The 26,102-nt window shown below is 44.9% G+C and overlaps 1 protein-coding gene across 1 annotated transcript in view; it reads left to right on the forward strand.

The window, feature by feature from the left end:
* The first annotated feature begins 1,066 nt into the window (after positions 1-1,066).
* POU2F1 (POU class 2 homeobox 1) overlaps positions 1,067-26,102 on the forward strand; it is a 210,999-nt gene continuing 185,963 nt past the window's right edge. The window contains exon 1 of the mRNA XM_030581056.1: positions 1,067-1,117. The gene's annotated coding sequence lies outside the window, so the exon portion shown is untranslated. The remainder of the gene's footprint in view (positions 1,118-26,102) is intronic.

Genomic DNA, 26,102 nt, shown 5'->3' on the forward strand with positions numbered 1-26,102 from the left:
ATAGGGGATTAATTTCACTTTGAGCTTGGGGAGTACCTGTCTTGCACATAACAGTTGTTCTGATGGGTATTTTCACAGAACTCCACTTGCAGATTTTGCCTTTTTTTAAGATGCCTCGTCAGTCTAACCATTATATTTGAAGATGTTTTCATTTAGGATTATCTATTTTACTATTTTACTGTGATTCCCTATTTATGCTACTCCCCAGCAGCTTGCTGGCAGTAAAATAGTCAATGAAAACTAAATCAAAATGTGCCACAACCTTTTCTTCTCTTAATGTGTCTGGTGTTCCTATCATTTTTAACAGCCTCGGCCTTTATCTTGCTGCAAACTTTACATAAGTACAAGGGGTCTCCTTTGATTGTCAGTTATATATATACATATATCGCAGAAGTAACAAAACATTGTAAAAAAGCCACATGCAGGCGGGCTCAGCCTTAGGTGACAGGGCCCAGTGTGTCCCTCCACCCCCCCAGCTTGCCTATCTAGCCATGCACTTTGGACCATGTCCGTCCCTCAGACCAACTCCCAGCTCAATACACCGATACGCCAGCGTGTCAGCGGCACAATGCACCTCCGCTGGGGCGGGGCGGGGCGGGGCGGGCCTGCCCTGCTGCACTGGAGCTGGAATGAGTCCCCAGAAAGCACACAAGGGGCGACTAACAGCGGAGTCCCCAGCCAATGAATCGCACTGCGCAAGGGCGCACTCTCTAGTAGGGAGGTGGGCAACAAGCTGGCTCGCGTGTCGAAGCCCTTTACGTGTTAACGAAGGCTGGGGCAGAGGTGAAGGGCAGGGGAAGCAGCGCGTGCCCACAGATGGTGTCAGGGAAAACACGGGGGGGCGGCAATAATGGGCTAGCGAGAAGGAAGGGCGGATGGCGCAAGCGCGAAGCGGTCGCCCGCGCGAGAAGGCGGGGTAGAGCGCGCATGCGCACAGGCCGTGTGCCGGAGGCAGGGCGGGGGAGAAGGGGAGGGGAGACGGCGGCTGCGCGTTTGGGGCGGGCAGGGAGCGAGGGAGGGTTTATCGGGCGGCCGATTTTGGTTAAAATATTCAAAATGGCGGACGGAGGAGCAGCGAGTCAAGATGAGAGTTCGGCGGCGGCGGTGGCGGCGGCAGGTAATCATTACTGCGTTTTACATATTCATATTCATACTCGCGCGCGCGGCCCCCCCGCCGCCCGCCCGCCCCGCTTAGCATAATTTATTAGTACTCCGGATTATTATAATTAACGGCACAGGGGGGAGCGGGGGCGGCGGCAGCCTCCCCGTGCGGGAAACACACACAGGGGCGCGGGGGGCATGGGGGCGCCTCCCCGCCCCCGAACCCGGCCAGAGGCCGCCGGGCCGGGCTGGCAGCGCCCGCACGCCCACAATAAAGCGGCTTTACATATTCATGGCGGAGCGGGCCCGGCTCGGGCAGGGAGCTGGGGGGAGAGCACCCCGCACCCTCCCTTCCAGTGGGGCCGAGGTCCCCTCCGCGCTGTTGCTCCAGGCAGGGAGCGGGGCTGGGGCGTGGGGTTTGGCTCCTTAGCCCCCCCCTTTGGCAGCGTTATTTCCCCAGAGCCCCAGGCCTGCCTGCAGCGGGGGGCTGGGTGCGGAGGCCCTGTGGGGAGGGGAGCTTGGCGGGGGCCTTCCTCCGCCCCCCACAGCGAAGGTGCCTCAACCCCCCCTCGACTCTTCGTGGGGGGGTCCCTGGTGGCGAGCGGCGGCAGGGGGTGTCTCTGTTAGCGGGGGGGCTGGGCTGCCCTGACATCGCCCCCTTTTCCCCAGGAGTGGGGGAGGCCGAGCAGTGCGGGGCGCCCCGGCAGAGGCTAGTGGGGTGTCTAACAGCGATGCTCTGAGGGGTGCGTGGGGTGGCAGGCTGGCTGCCAGGGGTGCGGGGCCGGGCTCCCTCTCCCTCTCTGCGTCTCTCTCTCTCATTTGAATAATGTCTAATTCGGGGAGGTTTATATTATTGAAATGGCCGCCTGAGTTTCCCCGCCTCTCATGTTTAGTAATTCAGATCTTTAATAACAGCCACTCAGAGCCCAAAGCCGTGTTTATATTTTACATTCGCCCCATGTGCTTGTGTGGTTCAATATGATTCTTCTTTCTTGCTCTCTCGCTTTTTAAAAAATTTCTTGGCAACCCACGGCCGAGATCAGACCCAGGCTGTGTGGGGAGGAGAGGGGGGAGGAAGAGGTAGGCCCTGGCTCCTCTGGCAGATGCCTAGGCCTCACTCTCTGCCGCTTGATTTATTTACTAATAACCGAAATGACCCCCCCATCCCACACCCGCGAGCAAAAACAAAACCCTCCTGGGGCCTGAGCAGCATCAGAACTGCTCACAGCTTCTCACACACTCATGTCTTTTAAATAAAGGGCTTATTTTTAATTTATAGCAACACAAGACTGTAAAGCTGCCCCTTTCATAACTGCTTTTCAGTGAGTATTGAGCATTTTTCATCTCTTTGTCCCCGATTTACTTTTTTTTTGTAAAAAAAAAAAAGAGTTGATTTTCATTTACACCTCATGGGGCTGTGAGAACACTTTCAAAATCTACGAAGCCTCCCTCCTATCCTCAAATACAAACTAGATTTAATACATAGAAGCTAATCTTGAATTTTTAATTTTGTAACACTGGGTCATATAACGTTACATAAAATAAACCTCTTTCTCATTGATGTTTAAAATGTGGATGCTGTATAGAAGTCCTGTGTGTTTGAAGCTTTTGTCAGTGTCCCTGGCCTTTCTGAATTATTTTTAATTTAAAAGTGAGAGTACAAGAGAAAACAAAAACAAGATAAATTTTCTGTATTTGTGTGCCATAGTTGGCTGAGTGAAAATTGAAAAATATTTCCCCCCTTAAAATGTCAGGGCTAAGTATATGTTTTAGCCAGACACCAGGTACCTTGACAACAAGCAAAATGGACTCCTTTTTCAAGGGAGGTAATGGAGTCATTTTATTTTAATGTAGCATTAATGTTGATAAAATTGTGTGGTTTCTCATTAGTGACCATTGTTTGCAACTGGAGGAAAAGGACCTGACCAAAGAGTATCTTACAGTAGCCATATCAGATTAGCATGTAAACATCTTTGAAGCATGGCTAAGAAGAGTTCATGAAATAGTGCAGTCGGCATATTTTGTAGTTTGCTTTGAAGGTTAATTTGTTACAAAATACTAGATTTCAGTTAATGAAAAGCATTTAATTTTAAAATAACCAGTCTCACTGCTACCTATTTTCCCCCACCCTTGGTAAAGACAGGACTTGAATTCTGTAAGAAAAGATCTGTAGACACTATAATGAGACTGTTCAGGTGACTGACTGCTTCACAAACCAGCAGCATGAGGTTGGCTGGACAAAAAGCAGTAATATGATTTCATGCCTTAAATAGCATATGTTTTTGCACTCACTTCACAAGATGTGGTCAAGCTGATGATGTAACTGGCCAGAGGACAAGGTGCAGTTAATTTGATTTATTGACCTGGGGTGAGAGGTAGCAGTGAAACCTTCTCATAGAGAAACCATTTATCTGAGGACAATTTCCTTTATAGCAGCAATTTAACCACTGCTGAGACTGTAGATATTTTATCCAAGATGATAAAAATGTACATCACATCTTGCAAACAAAAATTTGATTCTAACCGACAATTTAGTAATTCTTAAAGAATGGATTGCTGGACTCTGGCCTTGTACTGTCATATACCTGACATGGGGTTAATGGACCCAGCATTCTGCCATTTACATGCTAAAAAGAAATCTGTCCACCTCAATCTGATGTTGTATACTTAAGGTTATGGCTTAAAATGTTACTGATCTCTCCCACATAATATGGTTAGAATGGAAGATGGCTCCACCAGTGCAAATCAGCAGCAACATCTGGGCGAGAAGCCCATTTTTTCCCTGAGCTGCGATTTCTTTCAGGGTGCTTTCAATGATCTTGAGTGAGGCTTCGTTTTCGATATCAGTCTCTGGCTAGTAGTCTTCTGCTAAACTTGAAACTTTATCCTGTTTTTTCCATTTGATGGAAGAGACAAGGAATTTTTCTCTTATCCCTCCAGAGTTTTCTGGTTTTCAGTGGCAGCAGAAAATCAGAAACTGACATGATTCTTGACAGTTTCACCTACCAAGAGGACTCTGACTTTCACCAGTAAAAGTGACTTTTCTGGTTAGGAGAGCTGTGAAACAGTGGCAGTAATTGCAGCTGCTACTCTCTGCCGACTCGGGAAGACAACACTGTATTAGTTCACATTTGGAAGGTTGTATTTGCAATTACAAAATCTAGAAGCTTGCTAACTTTTTAAATTAAAGGAAAAAATCTTTTGGGCTCCCACCCTTTACAGAGAGAGCTTTTCTCTTGCCACTAGTGACTGGATTTAAAAAAAACCAACCCTTTCTATAGTCCTAACTGAAGCAAATCTGAAGTCTTTAGGAAGCAAATGGTTAGATTCCGGCACTTTCCTTGTTGAGTAGTGATGATGTTTAGCACTGCTTAACTTGATGTGTATATATGGGGAAATTGATGCAATTTTCAAATCTGATCTTTAGCTATTAAGCTTGGTATAGCACCAATTATTCTATGTTCGTTGTGTGGGAATGTACCAAAATATTACATAAACACAGTAGTGTAGTTCCTGCTTGTAGTCAAGGTCCTGATGATTGATGACTACTTTGTTTAGAAAATGAGATTTTTTTGAAGCATTTTCATCACTTAAAGCACGATGGTCCAATCAGAATTGCCATTGTTGCATTTAAACAGAGTAGCCCATTCTAGTTGTAGTTCTTGTCTGACACAAGTTTAAATGTGCAGAAAAGCTTGATGGAATGGGGTGTCTAAATTTTTATTTTTGATATCTATCATTGTACCTTTTTTCCTGTTAAAGAAGTGAAATATTGTTCATCCTTTCCATAGGCCTTTCATCCTTCTTTGATTTCCACCCCCCTTGCCCAATTTTGTGAAAAATTTGCAGTAATTAGTTCCCCTCTTCAGTGGGACATGCATAGGCATGACAAAATTTGGCATGCCCAGTGGAGTATGGCTGAGTTGTAGCGTTTTTGGGAAGTAGTAATTTTTCAGTCACTTTCACTAAGTCCTGATTCCTTTGTGAACTTCAAGGACTTTAAAAAGCATTTACACTACTTAACATGCAAGTTTAGTGTGTTTAATTTTTTGTTACATTCTACAATAGTTTATTCCACTTTCAAAAAATCACTCTGGTACAGCAGGCTGCATTTCTTTTTTTTTGGCCACTTCAAACAGTCACTAATTAAGTATACTCAATTACTTAAATGTAACTAAAACTGCATACTGTTTTGAGAGAAGCAGTTACAGTTCTGGTCCTTGTAGATAACAAAGGTTTGTGTGAGATACATATTTCTAATCAGTGTAATACAAGTAAGTGCCATTTACATGGTTAAAAGCAAGATTGACCCTTTAAGCAAAATTAAGCTTAAACTGATTGATCCAAACTTGATATTACTTGCTCTGTGTACTGAGCTGGTATCCTGTGAATGAGGGACTCTTATGTCATTGTATAGACTTACAGTACTGGCTGGCTGCTTGATACTGCAGAGATTCTCTTCTGCATTAACAATTTTTCCCACCATGTTCCTATTGTGATGTGTTGCAATACATTGCAGCGCAAGTGTGAGCTTGCATCGCATTGAGTATAGCAGCAGAAATGGGGAGGGAATCACATACATTTATTTTTTTCCATAATTTTTCACTGTATGTTCCTGAATTAGTTATACTTCACTTGGAAGCTATCTAAATTCCACAGCTGCTAATTAAAGGAAGTTCTGTAAATGTGACTATTTTTCCTTTTCACAGTTGGGTGCACTAACTTTATTAAGCTTTGAGGAGAAGCCTCACAGACTCTGTACACTTCATCATTTCAATTCCTAGAGAGACAATACTTAAAATTTCTGTGTTAATTCCTTTCCTTACCTTTGACAGACTGCACAGCTGACTAGTGGAACTGGAATCAGATAATGTCCAAATGTGTCAGATTATTTTTCAGTAGGTCTTCATTAGCATACTGCAGATTTCTTGTGGGAAAGAGGGTGTTAATGAACTGTTAATAGCTACTTGTATTAATGAATTTGAGGCTACTAGGCAATGTTGTTTAGTGATTAAGCACTAGGCTGGGATCCAGGAATTCCTGAGTTCCATTCCTGGCTCTGTCACTGAGTTGACTCGCTATGTGACCTTAGGCTACATATGTAAAATGAGGATAATAAATACCAGTCTCTCAGAGATTTTGTGGAGTCAGAGTGGAGATAGTTAGTTAATGTTTTGTACAGTGATTTGAAGATTAAAGTGCTATGTAAGTGCCAAATTTTATTAATAGATGTTTGTAGCAGATTTTTTGCCTTTCTGCTTGAAGGGAGACCATCAAATTAGAAATTACATTTTCGTGTGGAAGTTTTTTGGCCTTTTTAACATTTCAGTCCTCCCCTAAATGATTGGAGAAGTTTAAGAAAAATCTTACTCTTTTTTTCCCCAGTTTGTTTACTTGTGTATCTGACTAGATTTTCTGTATAATCGGCTTCACCGTGTCCCCATGTATATACTCAGTTAAACTGTATATGCACTAAACTTTTTTATTAATAAGTCTCACTATTAATACCCCCTGTGCATCTCCACCAATGGTAGCAATAATGAGAGTGCTAGTATGAATAAGGTGCTGGTGGCTGTCAGAATTTTTAACTGCAGTGTAATATGTAGACCATCTTTAAGTAGGGTTAGACAGAACAGATGTTCAAAGAAATCTTTAGTGGCATCTTGGTTGCACTACAGCTACTAGTGTCAGGAATCTTTATGAAAAAAGGTCTGATGTAGACAAAGACCTAATTGGCTTACTGCATGCCAACGAATTGGAGAGAGAAACCTTTTTTAATAAAAAAAGAAAATGAGATTGCAAAAATCACAGATGGGCAGGGGGACTTAGGTATAGTTAGTATCTATTTATTGAAAATTGACTAGACAAAGTTGCCAACTAGTTTGCTGCATTTAACCTATTTCAGAGAGTGATTTAGTTAATCTATAAATCATGCATCACTGTTAAAGCTTTCACTCATCATGTACTTTTGTTGGAATTTGAATTCACCTAATTATACTGTATGTGAAGTAGCTTAGAATTTTTTTTGTAAATTTTATTTTAAAATCATTAAATGTATACCGTAAGGCTTAGAACAGTGTTTTGCAGAAGAAAGATGTGTACTGATAATACCTTGAAATGGTAAACATTGTAATATTTAGATTTTTTTTAAATAGACAAAATCCTGTTCATTGAGGTTGGAAATGTACACTAATTTTGCTTATCTCTCTCAGGTTGAAAGACTAGTATGAGGCACTGTCCTCTTTGCAGCAAACTGCCTCACCATTTGTTCCTCCTCTGATAGTTTTATTTCAAAATAACATGCAATTTATTAATTTGTGCCTGACAATGCTAATGCAAAGTAGCAGGTTTGTACAACTTGGATTTTGTCAAGGGGGGAGGAGCATGTGATAATGGTAGAAATGACTCAGTTATCTCATGAATTAGTCATTTCTATATTATTAATCATCTCTTGAATAAAAAATGTGATTTAAGCTTATTCCAGGAATCCTACTGCAGAGGTTCCTTGCAAAGTGTATTTTAGTCACAATTCTGTTTCTTACCCTGCTGCTCTCTAGCACCAATAAGGGTATCATTTTCATTTGTCTATTTCTTATGGAAACTGAAACTATTAAAAAAAACCAAACCCTTGAATTGTATTTTTTAAGGTGCCTTGGGGGATCTGTGGAGCAGCACATAGCTTGGTGGTGCCAGCAAACACCTTCACTCTAAATACTGCTTGCACTCCTCTTCTCCCCCCCCCGCTCCTTTCTCCCTCTTACTTCTGTATTTCTTACAATTGCTCTGTTCCCAATCTGGAAAACAGGCTACACCATTTAAAAATGTGGGACTAGTCCAGGGGTCAGCAACCTTTCAGAAGTGGTGTGCCGAGTCTTCATTTATTCACTCCAATTTAAGGTTTCACGTGCCGGTCATACATTTTAACATTTTTAGAAAGTTTCTCTCTGTCTGTATTATATAACTAAACTATTGTCATATGTAAAGTAAACAAAGTTTTCAAAATGTTTAAGAAGCTTCATTTAAAATTAAACTAAAATGCTGATCTTACACCACCAGCCCACTCAGTCCTCTGCCAGCCTGGGGTTCTGTTCACTTAGGCCGGCAGCAGGTTAAGTGGGACCAGCAGCCGGGACTCCAGCTGGCCAGAACTCGGGACCAGCAGCAGGCTGAGCAAGGCTGGTGGCTAGGACCCCAGAGCAGCAATGGGCTGAGCAGCTTAGTGCGCTGCCGCTTAGCCTGCTACTGGTCTAGGGTCCCAGCTCCGCTCACATAGAGTGGGTACCTACCTTCTCCCCAGTTCAAGCCCATTCTCTTCCTCTCCCTCTCCATTGAGCTGAGGGTGGAAGTGCACTGAGCACAGGGCTGGGAGTGTAGGAGCAGGCTGGGGATTGGGGTGAAGGGTCTGGCTAGGAGCTAGAATGAAGGAGGGGGCTCAGGGTTGGGGCAGAAGGTTTGGGTGTGGAGTGCTTACCTGGGTAGCTCCCATTTGGTGTGAGGGGGGCAGGTGGGAATGTGGGGGGGCTTTCCTTTGGTGCAGGAGCTTCCCTTTGGTGCTCAGGGTGGGGGTGGGGATGTTGGGGGTGCAAGAGTTAGGGCATTGGGCATGTGGGGCTGTGTATGTGTGGGGATGCAGGAGTCAGGGCAGGGGGCTGGGGGTATTTGAGGGGGGTGGTCAGGGCAGAGGGCTGGGTGTATGTGAGGGGGGGTGGAGGGGTCAGGGCAGGGGCTTTGGGTGTGTGTGGGGGGGTAGGATGGGGAGTGGGGTGGGAGTTGGGACTCCGGGAAGGGGCTGGTGTCTGATGCTTGAGGGAGGAGTGCTGGGAGCGAGGACTCTGGATTCTTAGGTTCCAGCTGGGCTCTAGTTGTTCAAGATGGTGGGGGCCAGACAGAGACGAGGGCTCCGGACTCCTGGGTTCTGCCCTCAATGCCGGAGGGGAGCGGGGTTCAATGACCTGGGGTGGGGAAAGAGGCGCGACCCAGCTGTTCCCAGGGTCCAGCAGTCGGTGAGCCCGCAGCCGCTGGGCTCGGGTTCGGGCTGTGGGACGTGGCCTGCCCCAGTACAGAGCCAAGCTCATCTTGGCACCAGGGCTCCAACCCCGAGGCAGCCTGCCTGAGTCCAGGGAGCGGGGGTGGCTGTGCTCGGGGCACACGGGCGCATGGTGCAGCTGGGACCAGGACCCTTCCCCGCTTACAGGCCTCGCGGGTGCTGCAACTCCTGTGGGGCAGGGCTGCTCAGACTCCGTGGACACCAGGTAGTGGTACGGACTTGCTAACTGGAAACACAACCTCCCACTGGAAGTGACGGAGGTCAGGAAAGCATGTGCAAATGTCAGTGGGAGGGGTGGAGAAGAGCGGGCTGGGCAGGATTTTTAATGGCATGCTGCTGCCTGCCGGAGTCCCAGCAGCGGGCTGAGCGGGGCCAGCGGCCGGGACCCCAACAGGCAGCAGCGTGCCGTTAAAAATCAGCTCATGTGCTGTCTTTGGCATGTGTGCCATAGGTTGCCGACCCCTGGACTAGTCTGTGGTGCATCTTATTTCAAGACCAATGTAAAATTTGCTAAGAGAGAGCTGAAGTACACAACTTAAACAGTTATAACTATTTGAATAGCTCAAGGGAATATAAATGAACAAATGGAGTTTACCAGTAGGTTTCAGTCATCCTTATATTGAAGCTTGAGCCTCTACTGTCATTGACTTGTTCTCACACTTCTTCAGAGTGTTTTAGACAACTTGTGATGAGAAATCTTGGAATTCTGAGACTTTAGGGCCCTCTTTCAAGATTCTTCAGAATCTAAGCTTCTGTGTACTTAACACGGGGTTGGGAGCCAGGAGCTTCCAATTTCCATTGCCATTTCTGCACACCATGTCTCTTTATGGCTTTGGGGAAGTTGAGTTCACATAAGCCCTTCAAACAAATAAGCGTCCCACTGTTATAGTACTGTTTGGTGCAGCTCCACCTATATTAGAGTGGGTGTGCTGCAACAAGGGGTCTCAGCCTTTTTCTTCTGAGGCCTCCCTCAACATGCTATAAAAACTCCAGGGCCCAGCATGGAGATGAGGGACGCAGGCCTGGGAGTGGGGTCTTGGTCATAGGCGTAGTTTGGCTTCTGTTTTGGGTGGGCAGAGGCTGGTGGGGCTTGGGTCAGCTCCGCACAGTAGGGTCCAGGAAGGCAGCCCCATCTTCACCCCCCCGACTCACCTCAGCAGGCCATCCAGCCTGTCCGGGTTGTGTGTGTAGTTAAGCTCAAAACGTTTGAAAATTGCTTAGGGTACAGGGTGGGGGTAGCTATGGCCTGTGTGCGGGCAGGGGGGTAGCTCAGGGTGCAGGGAGGGGGTAACTAGAGGCTGTGTGTGGGCAGGGGGGTAGCTCATGGTGCAAGGAGGGCGTAGCTATGGCTAGAGTGCAGGCAGGGGCGTAGCTAGAGGCTGTGTGCAGGCAGGGGGGTAGCTCAGGATGCAGGGAGGGGATACTAGGGGCTGTGTGCCAGGAAGGCTCCCCTGTGGTCACAGCTCCCCAAGGGCTCTCCCGGCCACAGAGCAGGGTCCCCCTTCCTGGGCAACTCTTAGCAGCTGCATGAGCTGAGGAGCAGCTGCAACCCTGGGCACCAGCAGCAGATGGGGAATGCCGTGACTGCCTGCTCCATGACACTAGCCAGAGCAGCAGCTGCCCACACTGTCTGACTCTGAGCTTTCCATCTCCGATGTGGCCAGGGGGTGGGGGTCTTGGGGGTGGGGAGAGAAGGAAAGTGTGTATGTGGAGCTGCCACCCCTTACTCTGGCAATGCAGTGGGAGGAGGGGCGCTGGGGCTCTGGCTTTCAGCCTCCAGTGGGTGGCGCTGGAGCTTGGGCTCTGGGTTTCAGCTGCAGGGTCCTTTGGCCACTCGGGGTCGTGGACCCCTCATTGAGAACCACTGTGTTAGAGTAAACAAGATTCCAGCAGCTGCTATATTAAACCACCACATATCAGATCCTTCCCAGAGAAGGTCTAGATGACATGATGGTAGAAACTGTCTGTGGCCTGGCTGCACAGGTGTTAGTGCAGAAATTCCCCTCTCCAAAACAAGCTAGAGGGGAGACAGCATAAGGAACACGGCCAACCTGAAGTGGCTGCAGTTTTCACCAAACTGACTGAGACCAGTCTTGAAAAACATGCTTCCAAGTCCCCTACCAAATTAATTTTTCTGACCATGTCTTCCTGGCTTCTAAGCCCACACAAATACGAACAACATACAGAATTGGGAAGAGGCATTCTAGGTTGTGCACATTTCCCCCACCCTGAGACTGGATAATAGAAATTCTGTTCTGTTTAGGTTCTTATACTGCGCTTATCACTGTAATATCTCAGAATGTTCCAATAGTGCATTAAGCAGCATGGTACACATTTGTCACATGTTTGTGTTTCCCTCTCCTCAGGAATGCAGTGGAATGTCTTGTTTTGTTAGGGTTTTTAAAATATATATGGTTTGTTAAAGAAGACAAGGTCAAGGAAATGTCCCTGGTACTTAAAGCAGAAAGTGGCATTTCTCCCATTATGCCTCCACTTCCAGCCAATTTCCAGTGCTCTCTAGGCCCTGTGTACAGGTCCTGGGATGTCAGTCTTCATTGTCTATTGCCTAGTCCTCATTGGCTCTTACATTGGGGTCCAAGGACGAATACATCCCTGCTCCACCCTGCCCATCTCCATCTCCATTGGGGAATTGCAAGGCTTTCCCTCCCCCACCAGCTGCTTTTTACCTACTTTGAAAAGGGGGTTAAAGTGGTGGAAACTCCATTTCTTGCTCTGGAAAGGTCTCCAGCCGTATGAAGAGGTAGGTAAGTGGGGGAGGGGGGAAGGTTCAACCACCATTTCTGCTTCTGTCCCTATAGAAGGAACTTGTGGTGGAGACTCCAGACCCTGCTGCATCTGGCTCCATGAAAGTTTCCTGAGGGTTTTAAGTATGTTCAGGAATTGTGATACAATATAGGATGTCAGCAGAGCTTAGCACAATTCTAGAACACAAATATTTAAAGCTGTTTCCTTTTCTGATTGTGAGGATAACCTTGATACTGTAAAACGATGCATTTTGAGTCTACAGGTAGACTAAAATGACTCTGGCACTGAGAGGTAAGAGCTTCCTCAGTTTATCTTAATGTGATATTGAATTTAGGTCTTAGTCTGCTGTGTTGTGGAACCTAATTACCACATAGCAGTGCCTGTGCAGTTGGGGCTGATCTGTATTCTGAAATTGTACTAGTCCAGTCTCATAACTCTATTTGTGAATCTGACTAAAACATGATTTGTCCTGTCCTTGTTGGAGAACTACAGCATTGTAATGTTGTCCTCAATACGGTAGTTATAACTTCAGACTGGACCTAGCTATGGGTCTTGCAACCTGGTTTAATATAAATACTTTTACACTAAAGCCTATTAAGTGTAGGTCTATGTAAATGGTAAGTAACTTTTTTTTTTTCTGTCTGTGAACTTAAGTTTTGAATAGTTGTGGGCAGTAAACTTTGTAACAACAAAAGGAATTAGCTTATGAAGCACAGAATGACCCATCTTGTCTTACAACTTGTGAAGGATAGTCCTTCACTAGTTAAGTTTTTGATTAGTGTTGTAAACCTGACCATAAACCAATAAACCTTTTCTAACTTGGTCAAATCTAAACCCATCTGCTTGAAACTTCTTGTGTGTGATCCTCAGTCAGAGGAAAAAATTGAGGGAAATGTCTGGGGCATCTTACCTGTGTGGAAAAATCAGTTATTTTTGGAGTGATATCTCAAAAATGACTTGACTCAGATACTCCATTTTGGTTTACTAATCTGAGGATTGATATTTTACAGTATTTTATGGAGATTCAGAGGTTAGTTTTTGTTATTTGTAGGGCCCTAACAAATTCACAGCCATGAAGAACGCCTCATGGGCTGTGAGATCTAGTATTTTGTGTGCTTTTACTGTATACTATACACATTTAATGGGGGAGACCAGCCTTTCTCAAATTGCAGGTCCTGACCCAAAAGAGAGTTGTAGGGGGATCACAGATTATTTTAGGGAGGTTGTGGTGTTACCACCCTTGCTTCTGTGCTGCCGTCAGAGCTGGGTGGCCGGAGAGCATTGGCTGTTGGCCAGATGCCCAGCTCTGAAGGAAGCGCCCCGTCAGCGGCAGCGCATACGTAAATGTGGCAATCCATACTATGTCACCCTTACTTCTGCACTGCTGCCTTCAGAGTTGGGTGGCCGGAGAGTGGCAGCTGCTGACTGAGGGCCCAGTTCTGCAGGCAGCAGTGCAGAAGTAAGGGTGGCAGTACCATACCATGCCATCTTTACTTTTGTGCTGCTGCTAGTGACAGTTCTGCCTTCAGAGCTGGGCTCCTGGCCAGCAGCTGCCTCTTTCCAGCTGCCCAGGCCTGAAGGCTGCACGGCCACCAGAAGTAAGGGTAGCAGCGCAGAAGTAAGGGTAGCAGTACCGCAACCCCCCATCTCCTTTTTGGGTCAGGACCCCTACAATTATAACACTGCAAAATTTCAGATTGAAATAGCTGAAATCCTGAAATTTATAATTTTTAAAATCCTATGACAATGAACTTGACCAAAATGGACCTGTATTTGGTAGGGCCTTAGTTATTTGGTATAGTAAGCTCTTCAGGGCACGGACTGTCTCTCACTGTGTGTGTGTGTTCAGGTCTTAGCATGATGGATTGGTTACTGCCACAATACAAATAATGAATAATAATTGGTTTTGGTCAACCTCTGAAAACATACAAGCACAAGATAGACTTCTGTCATCCTCCTCACTCCCATCTTTTGCATTTGTGTGAAAGTGGGCACAGGTTAGATTATTTTACAGTAAGACTAAATACTTAATTCATATGCAACAGGGAAGATTTACGCTTCCTTCATGTGAGATTAGTGAGATGATCCCATGAATAAGGGGGAGAAAAGTAAAGCTAGAAAGGTGAGTAAAGTTAATGTTGGAATGTAACTGGTTTCCAGGCTTTGTGTAGGTTTTTTGAACTCCTGAGTTCACATCCTGAGTGCTTGACATTCAAACGCTTGTTTTTTATTAATCTCAATGTTCAAATAATAGTTTAAGTTGGTCTGTTTACTACCTTAACTATATCCTGTTGGGGTGTTTTTATTTTGGACAGGTGGCAAGCAAAGAATTCACATATAGGTAGGGACAAGTACAGGAGAAAAGAAAAATCTTTGTATAGCTTCTAGTTTTCTCAAGGGCTTGTGTGTGAGGGTACAGTGAAGGAAACCCTGCAGATCTTGCCAAAATTCATGGCAAATATTTGTAGTTCTTGCTGATACCTCTTGACTTCTGAGAAGCAGTAATTTAGAACTTGTGAAGTTGAAGACTTAAAAAGAAAATTTTTATACCCAGAATCTTGTGAAGAGATTCTCACTCAGCAACTACATTTTAACTGTTCTTTTACAAAGGACTGTTTTTTAAAGACTTGAAGTATAGAGGATGACTGATATATTTTCTCATGCATTACAAGAAAAATCTTAGTGCTTGTTGATCTTGTTTGCCCAGTTAATCTGTCCAACTTTTTCAGATGTGAAACTTTTTCACTGTCCATTGAGATGTTGATCTGAGGTTATCTGCCTCATTCCTGGGCACAGAAATTGTGTATTGTTTTGTATACAGACACATTAATTCTGAGAACTCCAAGGTAATGCTGTGCATGTGAAATTTTTTTGCGAGGAGAGGAGTGGAATTGGTTGCATCTCTGATGTATAACATTACAAACTACATACTTGTGTAATACATAAAATTTAGGTAAATTATGTATTATAGGGTCTTCTCTTATTGAGATGCTATGCTGCTTCAACTTCATTCTCATTTTTCTTGGATCATGACGGCTGCATTTTCTGCCACTTTGGCAATATGTACAAATATACTTCAAAATGTGATTTTCACCACCATGCAGGTCTTCCATTCCAGAGGCAGTAACTGCAGGAAAATACTTGGAAAGATTTGTTTACTATTTTACCTTCACTGAGGGGAAACCCAATTCAGCCATTTTCTTAGAATCTGTAGTCAAGTAGTTCTTAAGTCATGTTATGGACCACTTCTTAAACTAGAGCTTTTCATAAGAACATCTTCCTTGCAGTGGCTGTATTGCTTGATTATATGAAATATTTGGTTATGTGAAGTACTTGCAGAGTGTTGAATGTAAAAATGAAAGCAAGCTGTAAAGCAATGGGGAACAGCTGCTGGCTACCATTTCTGTCCTCCAAACACCCCACTTTCTGTTCTGTCCCAAAAATGTGTAGTATTACACCAATGAGAGGTTATAAACAGGATTTTGATTCATAAGGATAGTGTTGGCCCGTGGTTCTCAAACGTTTGTACTGGTTAACCCTTTAACATAGCAAGCCTCTGAATGTGATCCCCTTGTAAATATATTTTAAAGTGTTTTTAATTTAACACCATTATAAAAGTTGGAGGCAAAGCTGAGTTTGAGGTAGAGGCTGACAGCTCGTGACCTCCCATGTAATCTTGCAACCCTCTGAGGAGTCCCGACCCCCAGTATGAGAACTCCTGGTGTAGGCTAAGAGGTCTGGTTGCTTTAGAGTTTGATTCTGTCCTCCAGTTTCGGTGCAGTTGATCACCGTTGAAGAGGCTGAAAAAGGTATAATGCAGGGAGCAGAGAGGTGGGTTGTGTTTTTATTTTTTTTTATTTTTTTTTTTTTAAAGTTTAATTGGTAAATAGCCTCTGGAAACCTGGACTGACCAAAGGGGAAACATTACTGCTTGCATATTTTAACTGCTTTGGTCACAAAAGCTCAATATCTATGGCCACCTAGAAATGTTCCTTGGCTCAGCAGTAATCCTTGGATCACTGCAAACCACTGCTGTAATAGTCTTTTATTCTATCAGTAGATCTCAAAGCACTTCACAAGAGAGAGAGAATAAAAATAGCCTGTTGTACAAAGTTAAACATTGTTTAAAAAATATTTCAATTCTGTGATGCTGCTATTTAAAATGCAGGTGTTACATAGGTGTAGGTAAGTGTAGGTGAAAACTACACAGAGCTTCCACTTCCTGACACTTGCTGAAAAATGTAGGATCTCATTTATTCAATTTAACTTTGATACACACCCTGAATTGAGCAAATGAACATCTGAAGTCCTATGTTTTTATTGCTTTTCCCTTCATGAGCTGGGATTAGAATCAACAGACATCTGTGATTGCTATATCAAATGTGACTTTAGTTTTGTGTATGTAAAACTAATACATATCCTCTGATCAGAAACTTAACTGTGATTAGCTCTTACTGCTAAATATCACTCAGTCTAAGCCAAAGCCCTAAGCATGATTCAGAAAGACTAATTCTCACTTTTTCATGTGGGGTTTGTAAATGTGAGAAATTGCTGGTAGCAGGTATTTTACATGTGGCATAGGCGATGGCTATACTCGAAAAACAGATTTTGGTAGTTGTGCAGATGAGAACTATGCTTGAGCAGTTCTCATAATCTTGCATATGTAATGTATTGTGCTAGCAAGTGCTTTTTGAAAACATGTCTGATATGTAAGGGCCCTGCCATGGTCCAACTAAATAAAGGACTATGGCTCTGAATCTGGAACATATGCTATATGGCAATTATAATTTGACATTTCATCTGTTGGATGTGTTGAAATACCCAAAAACTGGAAGAGGTTTTTCTTTAAGTTCTTGCATCTAAGATTCAAGTCTTATAGGATACTTTTGAAAATTTGACTATGTTGACGTCCTTAGGAGCAAAGTGTAAGTAGAACTATTCTTTTGTACTTTAATAGAAGTTGAACAGGTGCACTCTTCAAAACACTTTCACTTCTGGAAAAACTTCAGTTTTTTATTGGACCATTTTTCACTGTCCAGCAAATGTGTATATACACTTCAACAGGCCTTTTATATATGATTGAGCATTTAAAAGGAGTCTCACACTGGGCAAATAAAATAGGAGCTATACAAAAGGCAGCTTACCTTTAGTAACATCCTACGTTCCCTGTTTTGTTGAAGATTTGTGTTTTGAATAAGAACATTTCTTCCATTGCAGCCCAGCTGCTTCTTGATTTTGCAATAGAGACATTATAATGTGTTTGAGAATTATTAGTTGTTATGGAGACAGTTGTGATGTCACATTCAGTATTATGACTTCACTTCAGGTTCAAGTATTTATAGGCTTTTCTGCTGGACTTATCAGCAGAATCAGGCATTTGTACATATTTTTGTGGATTGTATATTTTAAAGGATTAAAACAGAAAACCTACCCTCAATCATCAGCCTCATTAAAAAGGAGTAAGATTATTAAATTAAAAAACAAACGCAGTCATCCCTTACCTTTAAACCCTCCCTGTAAGTATGAGAAAGTAGGAGTCTTGCATTGTGCCCTGAATGTTAACGGGTTGTGGCTATTTCAGACCAAAGGAATGTCCAAGTAGGTTACAGATGAGGAGAGAGAATACTTGGGTCTCCCTTCATAATTCAAGTAGACAGGATTGCCTGGGGTAACAGCAATCCAGGTATTATTGAGGTTGTGAAAGAGTGCAGGGCACAGACCTGTTATCTTGCTCCTCCCAAGAGTTTCTTCAGTGATGTCTTGACACTCCTAATTCTGCTTTTTTCCAATCCAGTTCAAGAATCCTTCTAGTGCCACCACAAGAGTTTGTGTACACAGGGAGGTAGACTAGTATAATTATGCCAATAAACTTCCTATGTAGACAAGCCTTTAGCATTCTGGTGAATTTTCTGTCCTCATACTTCAATTTTTTACTGGATTGTACTCTTCCTTTTGTCATTTGCAGGCAGCAGAGCCGACTGTGTAAAATTTGGCCTCTTTATCTTGCCATCTCCTCTGCTGCGTGACGATTGTCACAGGAGAAGCATTTGCTGAACTTGTTCCCAATTTTTTTCTTTCAAGCTATGGTCTAAATACAGAAGTTGTGCCTTTAAAAAAAAAAATAAAAGATTTAGTTTAGCTAGTATAATCCTCTGTGCTGAATGTCTCCCTCTTTTAACAGCTGGGTTATTGGTTTAACTTGGCCAGTGGAATTTCAGTTTGTAGACGCAAGCTAAGTATATTGAAAGCCAGACCAACAAGGGAGGAAATGCTTATTTCTTCTACAGCTAATCACTGCATAGTTTGTCTGCATGACCTGTGTTGAGCAAGCATCTCGCATTTGATGGATTAGAACTAAATGACTTCATTCTACAGACATGACCTGTTCTGATAAGGAAGGAGGGGCGGAGACTTCCAGAAGCAACCAGTACTGAATCTGAGAAGAAGGCTATGGACAACCAGTGAATGAGATGAAATAAAATTAAAAGAAAAATTAGAACTTGGAAAGAGTAAGAAGCTGCTTCTGTTGTGACTTCATTTGTGGAAGTAGAGAAAGAAAATGAGAGCAAATCCTTGCTCATGTTTATCTCTACTTATCAGATATGATGAATATCCAGGAGCGAATCAAATTCTGGTGTGTTGGGTCTGGAGTTAGAACATTGCTGATTGACGTTGCTCATCTGTGGAATGAGGCAATATTGATCTGCTTACAGGGCACACTTCAAAACTCATTTATTTGGAAATGCTTCCCTGCCATATCTAAGGACAAATCTTCATTGGAATGTTTTGCTGGCATAGCTATGCCAAATAAAAAAGTCCTTGTTGTAATTATCACCTTTTAAAAGTACTTATTCCAGTATATTTTATGCTGGTTGGGGAACTAGTTTGTGCTGTACTGAGATATCCCTCTTATTCTGACGTAACTGTGAGTCTTCACTAGAAAGGCTTTGCTGACACAGTTGTATTGGCATAGCTATAGTGGCAGAGCCTCCTAATGAAGACGTAGTTTATGCTGGCATAAGGATATCTTTTGCTGGTATAGGTAAATCCCCTCTTCAAATGACATCCTCTCATTTTGCTGGTATAGCTATGTCTACATGGAAGTGGGGGAAGTGGGTGGGAGGGGTTGCTGTCATAGTCACGTAGCTGCACTAATAAAATTTTGTAGTGTAGACCTGGTCTTACTCTATGGTAAGAGGATTTCGATGGGTTAATTATACTGGTATAGTTAAACTGGCAAAACTTTGTAGTGTAGACTAGACCTTTGTATTAAAACAAGCAAGCAGGCATTGCTTCCTGGCAGCTAGGAAGGATGAAGAGCAGAATCCTCTAAGAAGGTCATTATAGTCTGTGTATTCAGATCTAATTTACCTGCTTAATGTTTAGATATGGGCATTAGGGAAAAAAAAAAAAAGGGTGACTAAAGGTCGCTCTCTGTATATGCATCTCAGCATTATCAAAATTACCAAGTAAGAATTCTATTCGGTCCCATGAAGACCAGGTCTTTCAGTCCCCAGCAGTATTTGAATCTGATGCTTCTGCAGCTCACAAGTGGCACGATGGCAGTTGGTGCAAAGACTGTTTGGGATTATGTGAGAACTGAAAGTTCTGGGCTGCGTATGATGGAGCAATAAACAGTGCAGGATGTTCCTAAGAACTAAAAAGGAGCACGCAGAGGACCTGGGTTATTGGAAGTACACCTCTACCCCGATATAACGCGACCCAATATAATACAATTTCAGATATAACGCAGTAAAGCGGTGCTCTGGGGGGAGGCTACACACTCCAGTGGATCAAAGCAAGTTTGATATAATGCGGTTTTACCTATAACGTGGTAAGATTTTTTTGGCTCCCGAGGACAGCGTTATATCGAGGTAGAGTTATATAGAGGTGTCACTGAAAGAAATTTGTGGGAAGATGGCCAGAGACATTGTGCAAAGTTTGTCCGTAATATGATGTTAACAACACACAAAATGAGAGGACCAAACTGAAAGAAGAGTGGAAAAAGCAGAGATTTAGATTGTGTGAACATAGGCTCCCACTCCATTGAAAATAATCCCTTTTGGGAAGATTCTGTTTTAACTGCATTGTAGTTCAGAAATACTCATCACATTAGTCAGTGTTATGGGTGGGAAGGAAGCATGTGCAGAATCAGTACAGACATAATCCCCTTTGGCTGTTGGGGGCATTTGGAGTGGAGAGTGAGGAGAGCATTGGAGGATCAGGCATTTGACTCTTCAGCAAAGATTGCTTCCTTTCTTGATCACCAGCACCAGCAGTAGGGAAACTAATTGAAATTGTCTTGGTTTCATACTGCTACTTGTGAAGCCCAGTGTGAAGAAGTAAATAATACATCTGAAGCCTGTGGTCAGAAGGGAAGACGCAAACGTTTGTGCAAGGAAAAACTAGAGCCTGTATTACAGTTGCCACCAGTAGTGCAAGTGCACCAGTTGATAGCAGTGGCTGTAAGTGCTTGTCTGAGCAGAGCTCAGGCATTTTAACTATTTTGTCCTGTGAATCTAGTGGCAAATCAGATTTTCTTTACATGATGGTTAAAAATGGCTGAGTCCTATTGCCCATTAGTGGTAATATAAGTGCATTGGTTCTGCCAGCTGCTGCTATGAAGATTTCCCCCTATCCCCCGGAGTAGATCCACCGAAAGAGAGTACATGTGGAAAGAGCTGAGAGATGTGTAGGTGGAGGTGTGACTGACTTGCAGTGGCATTACTTTAGCTCGCATAGGGAAAAACCACCAAACTTGATCCTGGACTCTAAAGTTGGAAACACTGCCTGTGAGTCTCTCTCAGCCCCTGGAGGAAGGATATGTCTTGGCAGTTCTTCTGCCAACTGACTGTGGCCAACTGAAGGAGCATAATCCTGAGGGAGGCAGCCCTAGCTCTCTTCAGCCACCGCAGTGTATGATGTTTACCAGAGAGTGTTAAAAGGAGAAAGCAAAGCTTGAAAAGTTACTGTATCCTACTAGCAGAGCCTGTGCAACCATTTAGGCGGACTAGGCGGTTGCCTAGGGTGTCAAGATTTGGGGGCGCCAAAAAGCGGTGCCCCCCAATTTTTTTTTAAATGGTTGAGCAGCCGTGCTGCTGGGACAGAGAGGGAGTCTGAGCTGCCGGTGGCAGCAGCCGCCAGCAGCCCAGGGCGTCCCCCAGGTCAGCGCGCTGCCGCAGCAGCCGGCAGCCCAGGCCCCCCTGGTCAGCACACGGCAGCCGGCAGCCCAGGCCCCCCTACCCCCGGGTCAGTGCACCGCCGCGGCAGCCGGCAGCCCGCAGCCCAGGCCCCCCCCCGTCAGCGCACCGCCGCGGCAGCCCAGGGCCCCGCCCCCCGGTCAGCGCGCTGCCGCGGCAGCCGGCAGCCCAGGCCCCGCCCCCTGGGTCAGTGCGCCGCCGCGGCAGCCCAGGGCCCCCTGGGTCAGCGCGCCGCCGCGGCAGCCCAGGCCCACCCCCCGTCAGAATGCTGCCGCGGCAGCCCAGGGGGTCCCCCCGTGTCAGCGCCGCCGCCGCAGAAGCTGGCAGCCCAGGGGCCCCCGTGGGTCAGCGGGCAGCCGGCAGCCCAGGGCCCCCCCGGCTCAGGGCGCCGCCGCGGTAGCCGGCAGCCCGGGGAGTCCCCCGGGTCAGGGCGCCGCCACGGCAGCCCAGAGGTTCGGGCTGCCCGCGGCGCGCTGACCCAGGGGAATCCCTGGGCTGCAGGCAGAGGCTCAGAATCCCTCTCCCTCCCAGAGCAGGGGCTCCAGCCTATGCCATTTTTCTCGTTGCTGGTGGGGGGGGGCACCGGCAGTTGGGCAGAGCTGCGCAGCTCTGCTTTGGGCACGTGGCAGGAGCCCTGCGAGGGCAGCGCGATACCAGGGTTTCTGGAGGAAAGCGGGGGCTGCACCCTGGCTCGGCCTCCACGTCAGCCCCAGCGAGGGGCATGGAGAAGAAAAGAGCCTCAGCGGTGGTCTGGTGGAGTGGAGGAAGAAAGAGGACCCTGATGGTCATGCGTTGGGCAAGGTAAGCAAGTGCTTCCCCACAGCTTGGCCTCAGGTGCCTGTGCTCCTGCCCCCTTGGTCCTTGGCTGGTCCCGGCTGCTGCTCCCCTTGTGCCTGGATGGCTGGAGAGAACAGCAGTCTGCAGAGCTGAGCTGCCCCAGGCACCCCCCCTCGACCCCATCCCCCCCACAGCCCTGACCCCCAGCTCCGAGCCCAGTCCCTCTGAGCTGGAAACCCCCTCGACCCCATCCTCCCCACAGCCCTGACCCCCAGCTCCGAGCCCAGTCTCTCTGAGCTGGAAACCCCCTCACCCCATCCCCCCCACAGCCCTGACCCCCAGCTGACAGTGTCCCTAACAAAGTTATTGCTCTTTGCATCCTCTTAACTCTCCCAGTTTCTGTGGCCAGTGGTGAGCGAAGCTTCTCCAAGCTCAGGTTGATGAAAACATACATGCGAACATCAATGTTGCAACAAAGACTTGTTGGGCTATCTACCTTGTCACTAGAACATGACATTGCTCACAGCATTGACTTGGAGAAACTTGTTTCTAAATTTGCTAAACCTAAAGCGCGGAAACGTAAATTCTAAATTATAACATGTTACTCTGTGACTGTGTATTGTGTATAATGTATGTGATTTGGAGGGTGGGGATGGAAGTTTCGCCTAGGGCGCAAAATATCCTTGCACCGGCCCTGCCTATTAGCTAAAGGCCATTGTAAAGAATAATGGGATGGGAGTCATCAGTAAGGTCCAGAGGCAGTGCCTGGTGAGAATCCCAGCCTCCAGCTGAGCCCTGCTCAGTGGTCTCATCTTTCCTATCAGTCTCTTGTCAGTTTCACTGCTGTCCACTAGTTTGAACATCAGCAACCAAATTGACCAGAGTCTTGTTAACTCTGCTCTGCTGCTGCTTGATAAAGCTATGAGCGGTAACAGAGGTATTGGAGCTGTCTCTGTAGGCTAGGGAGGACTAATATTTTTCACTTTGTATGGTTTAAATTTTGAACGTTTTCACAGGTATGAAGGGTTAGAAACTGATATATTAACATTAAAGCTTAAATTCTGCAGAAATTGATGCCATGTCTCTTTAGTCACCAGTGAAATCTTCCTGTTCACCAGTGGCAATAGGGAAAACTATTTCAATAGTTGATTAAGTTGGTAGTTGCAAAAATAAGGCACTGTATACCAAATTACCAGCAGTGGTGTGAAAATAAAGATTTATTCTTTTCTCTGGTTTGGCAGACAGAATAACTGACACTTATTTTATTCATAATGTTTTGTTGCCACAATACATTTCTGACACTTCTTGAGCTTAGCTGTCTAATGCTAAGTCAGTGGCACTGCTGTGGGTACCCGCATGGCCCCACAGTATGCCAACATTTTTATGGCTGACTTAGAACAGCGCTTCCTTATCTCTTGTCCTGTAACGCCCCTACTCTACTTGCGCTACATTGATGACATCGTCATCATCTGGACCCATGGAAAAGGAGCCCTTGAGGAATTCCACCACGATTTCAATAATTTCCATCCCACCATCAATCTCAGCCTAGATCAATCAACACAAGCGATCCATTTCCTGGACACTACTGTGCTAATAAGCAGTGGTCACATAAACACCACCCTATACCAGAAACCTACTGACTGCTATACTTACCTACATGCCTCCAGCTTCCATCCAGGACACACCACATGATCATTGTCTACAGCCTAGCTCTAAGATACAACCGCATTTGCTCCAAGCCCTGACAGAGACAAGCACCTACAAGATCTCTATCAAGCATTCTTAAAACTACAATACCCACCTGCTCAAGTGAAGAAACAGATTGACAGAGCCAGACGAGTACCCAGAAGTCACCTCCTACAAGACAGGCCCAACAAAGAAAATAACAGAACACCACTAGCTGTCACCTTCAGCCCCCAACTAAAACCTCTCCAGCGCATCGTCAGAGATCTACAACCTATTCTGAAAGGTGATCCCTCACTCTCACAGATCTTGGGAGACAGACCTGTCCTCACTTACAGACAACCCCCTAACCTGAAGCAAATACTCACCAGCAACCACACATCACTGAACAAAAACACTAACCCAGGAACCTATCCTTGCAACAAAGCCCAATGCCAACTCTGTCCACATATCTATTGAAGTGACGTCATCATAGGATCTAATCACATCAGCCATATCGTCAGGGGCTCATTCACTTGCACATATACCAATGGGATATAGGCCATCATGTGCCAGCAATGCCCCTCTGCCATGTACATTGGCCAAACCGGACAGTCTCTAAGCAAAAGAATTAATGGACACAAATCTGACATCAGGAATCATAACACTAAAAAACCAGTAGGAGAACACTTTAACCTGTCTGGTCATTCAATGACAGACCTGGGAATGGCAATATTTGCAACAGAAAAGCTTCGAAAACAGACTTCAACGAGAAACTGCTGAGCTGGAATTTGATATGCAAACTAGATACAATCAACTTAGGCTTGAACAGGGACTGGGAATGGCTGAGTCATTACAAACATTGAATCTATCTCCCCTTGTAAGTATTCTCACACTTATCAAACTGTCTGTACTGGGCTATCTTGATTATTACTTCAAAAGCTTTTTTTTCCCTCTTACTTAATTGGCCTCTCAGAGTTGGTAAGACAACTCCCACCTTTTCATGCTCTCTGTGTGTGTGTGTGTGTGTGTATATATATCTCCTCAATATATATTCCATTCTATGCATCCGAAGAAGTGGGCTGTAGCCCACGAAAGCTTATGCTGAAATAAATTGGTTAGTCTCTAAGGTGCCACAAGTACTCCTGTTCTTAATGCAATGTCATAATTGTATTGCAGCATATTACTTTTATTATCTCTAATTACACTGCTCTACAGCCAGAATGCTTCTGAATTAAATGTAGTCCAACTTTACTAATTCTGGGTCACTGAGAACAAAAATGATGCTTAAAATTGTTGATTGGCTCTAGTTTTCAAGATATGCTATTGGGTCAGTATATACGACCCTTGACTTGGGAATGGAAGAGGATAAGTGAGTTATAAAGGGAAGGGATCTCAATTTAAACCAGAAATGACTAAAATACATCTTTGACTGGATCTATGAATAAATCTGTGACTGGGTTTGGACAGTACTTGCTTTTGAGGCAAAACAATGAATGATGCAATCTGAAGCTGGTATTGCGTCATACATGATGTGAATTGCATCATGTTATTCCTAGAAGTCATGGATGATGCAATCAAAACAAAGCTTACATCACTCTGCTGAACAAATTGCCCTATATCAGCTCTAGAAATCATACAGTGTCGTGCTCTCTTATTTGTCAGTGTTTGATTTTGCAAAGGGACACATTTCTGTTTAGCCAAAGTGAACAGAGATGCCTCGTACTTGTGTGAACAGTGCAGATAACTTCTGCTATGTTTGTGGTGAAGTGACTTTTGCATCACAAAAGCGCAGTATAACCACGATGGTTAAGAAAGCCTATCACCTTTCTTTTGGCTGCAAATTTGGAGATCAGGGCAAGAGGTGGGCCCCACACATATGCTGCAACACTTGTGCAACAAATCTTGGCCAGTGGTTGAACAGGAAAAAGAAATCTATGCCTTTTGCAGTGCCTATGATTTGGAGAGAGCCAACAGATCATAGCAGCAAATGTTACTTCTGCATGGTGCCTCCAGTTGGGAAAGGTGTGTCAAAGAAGAAAAAGTGGACTGTGCAATATCCAAACATTCCATCAGCTATACGCCCAGTACCCCACGGAGAAGGACTGCCGGTTCCTGATGCACCAGAATCATTCTCACTTGAGTCAGACGAGGAAGAGGATGAAACTTCTGGTCCTGAACCATCAATGTCACAGGACCCACGTTTTCTCCCCTCCTCCTCCTCTGAACCACACCTCATAACACAAGGTGAACTGAATGACCTTGTCAGGGATTTGGAACTACCCAAGAGTAAGGCAGAGCTGTTGGGCTCCAGACTACAGCAGTGGAATCTCCTGGCAGGCTATCAGGGCAAATGGAGCCCATCAATGCTTGCAGACTATTGCTGGACAGTGACAAGAGATGCTCCATTTAATGAATACAAGAGACAAGCCAAGAAGCGCTGAGTAGACACTGAATAGGACTAAACTATGTACATAATAAGTTTTTGCCTTTTGTTTCATAATAAATTGTATTTATATAACCCTTTTGCTGATTTTTAAAGTGTTACA

This window comes from Gopherus evgoodei, chromosome 1 (assembly GCF_007399415.2).
Source record: "Gopherus evgoodei ecotype Sinaloan lineage chromosome 1, rGopEvg1_v1.p, whole genome shotgun sequence".
Classification (NCBI taxonomy): Eukaryota; Metazoa; Chordata; order Testudines; family Testudinidae; genus Gopherus; species Gopherus evgoodei.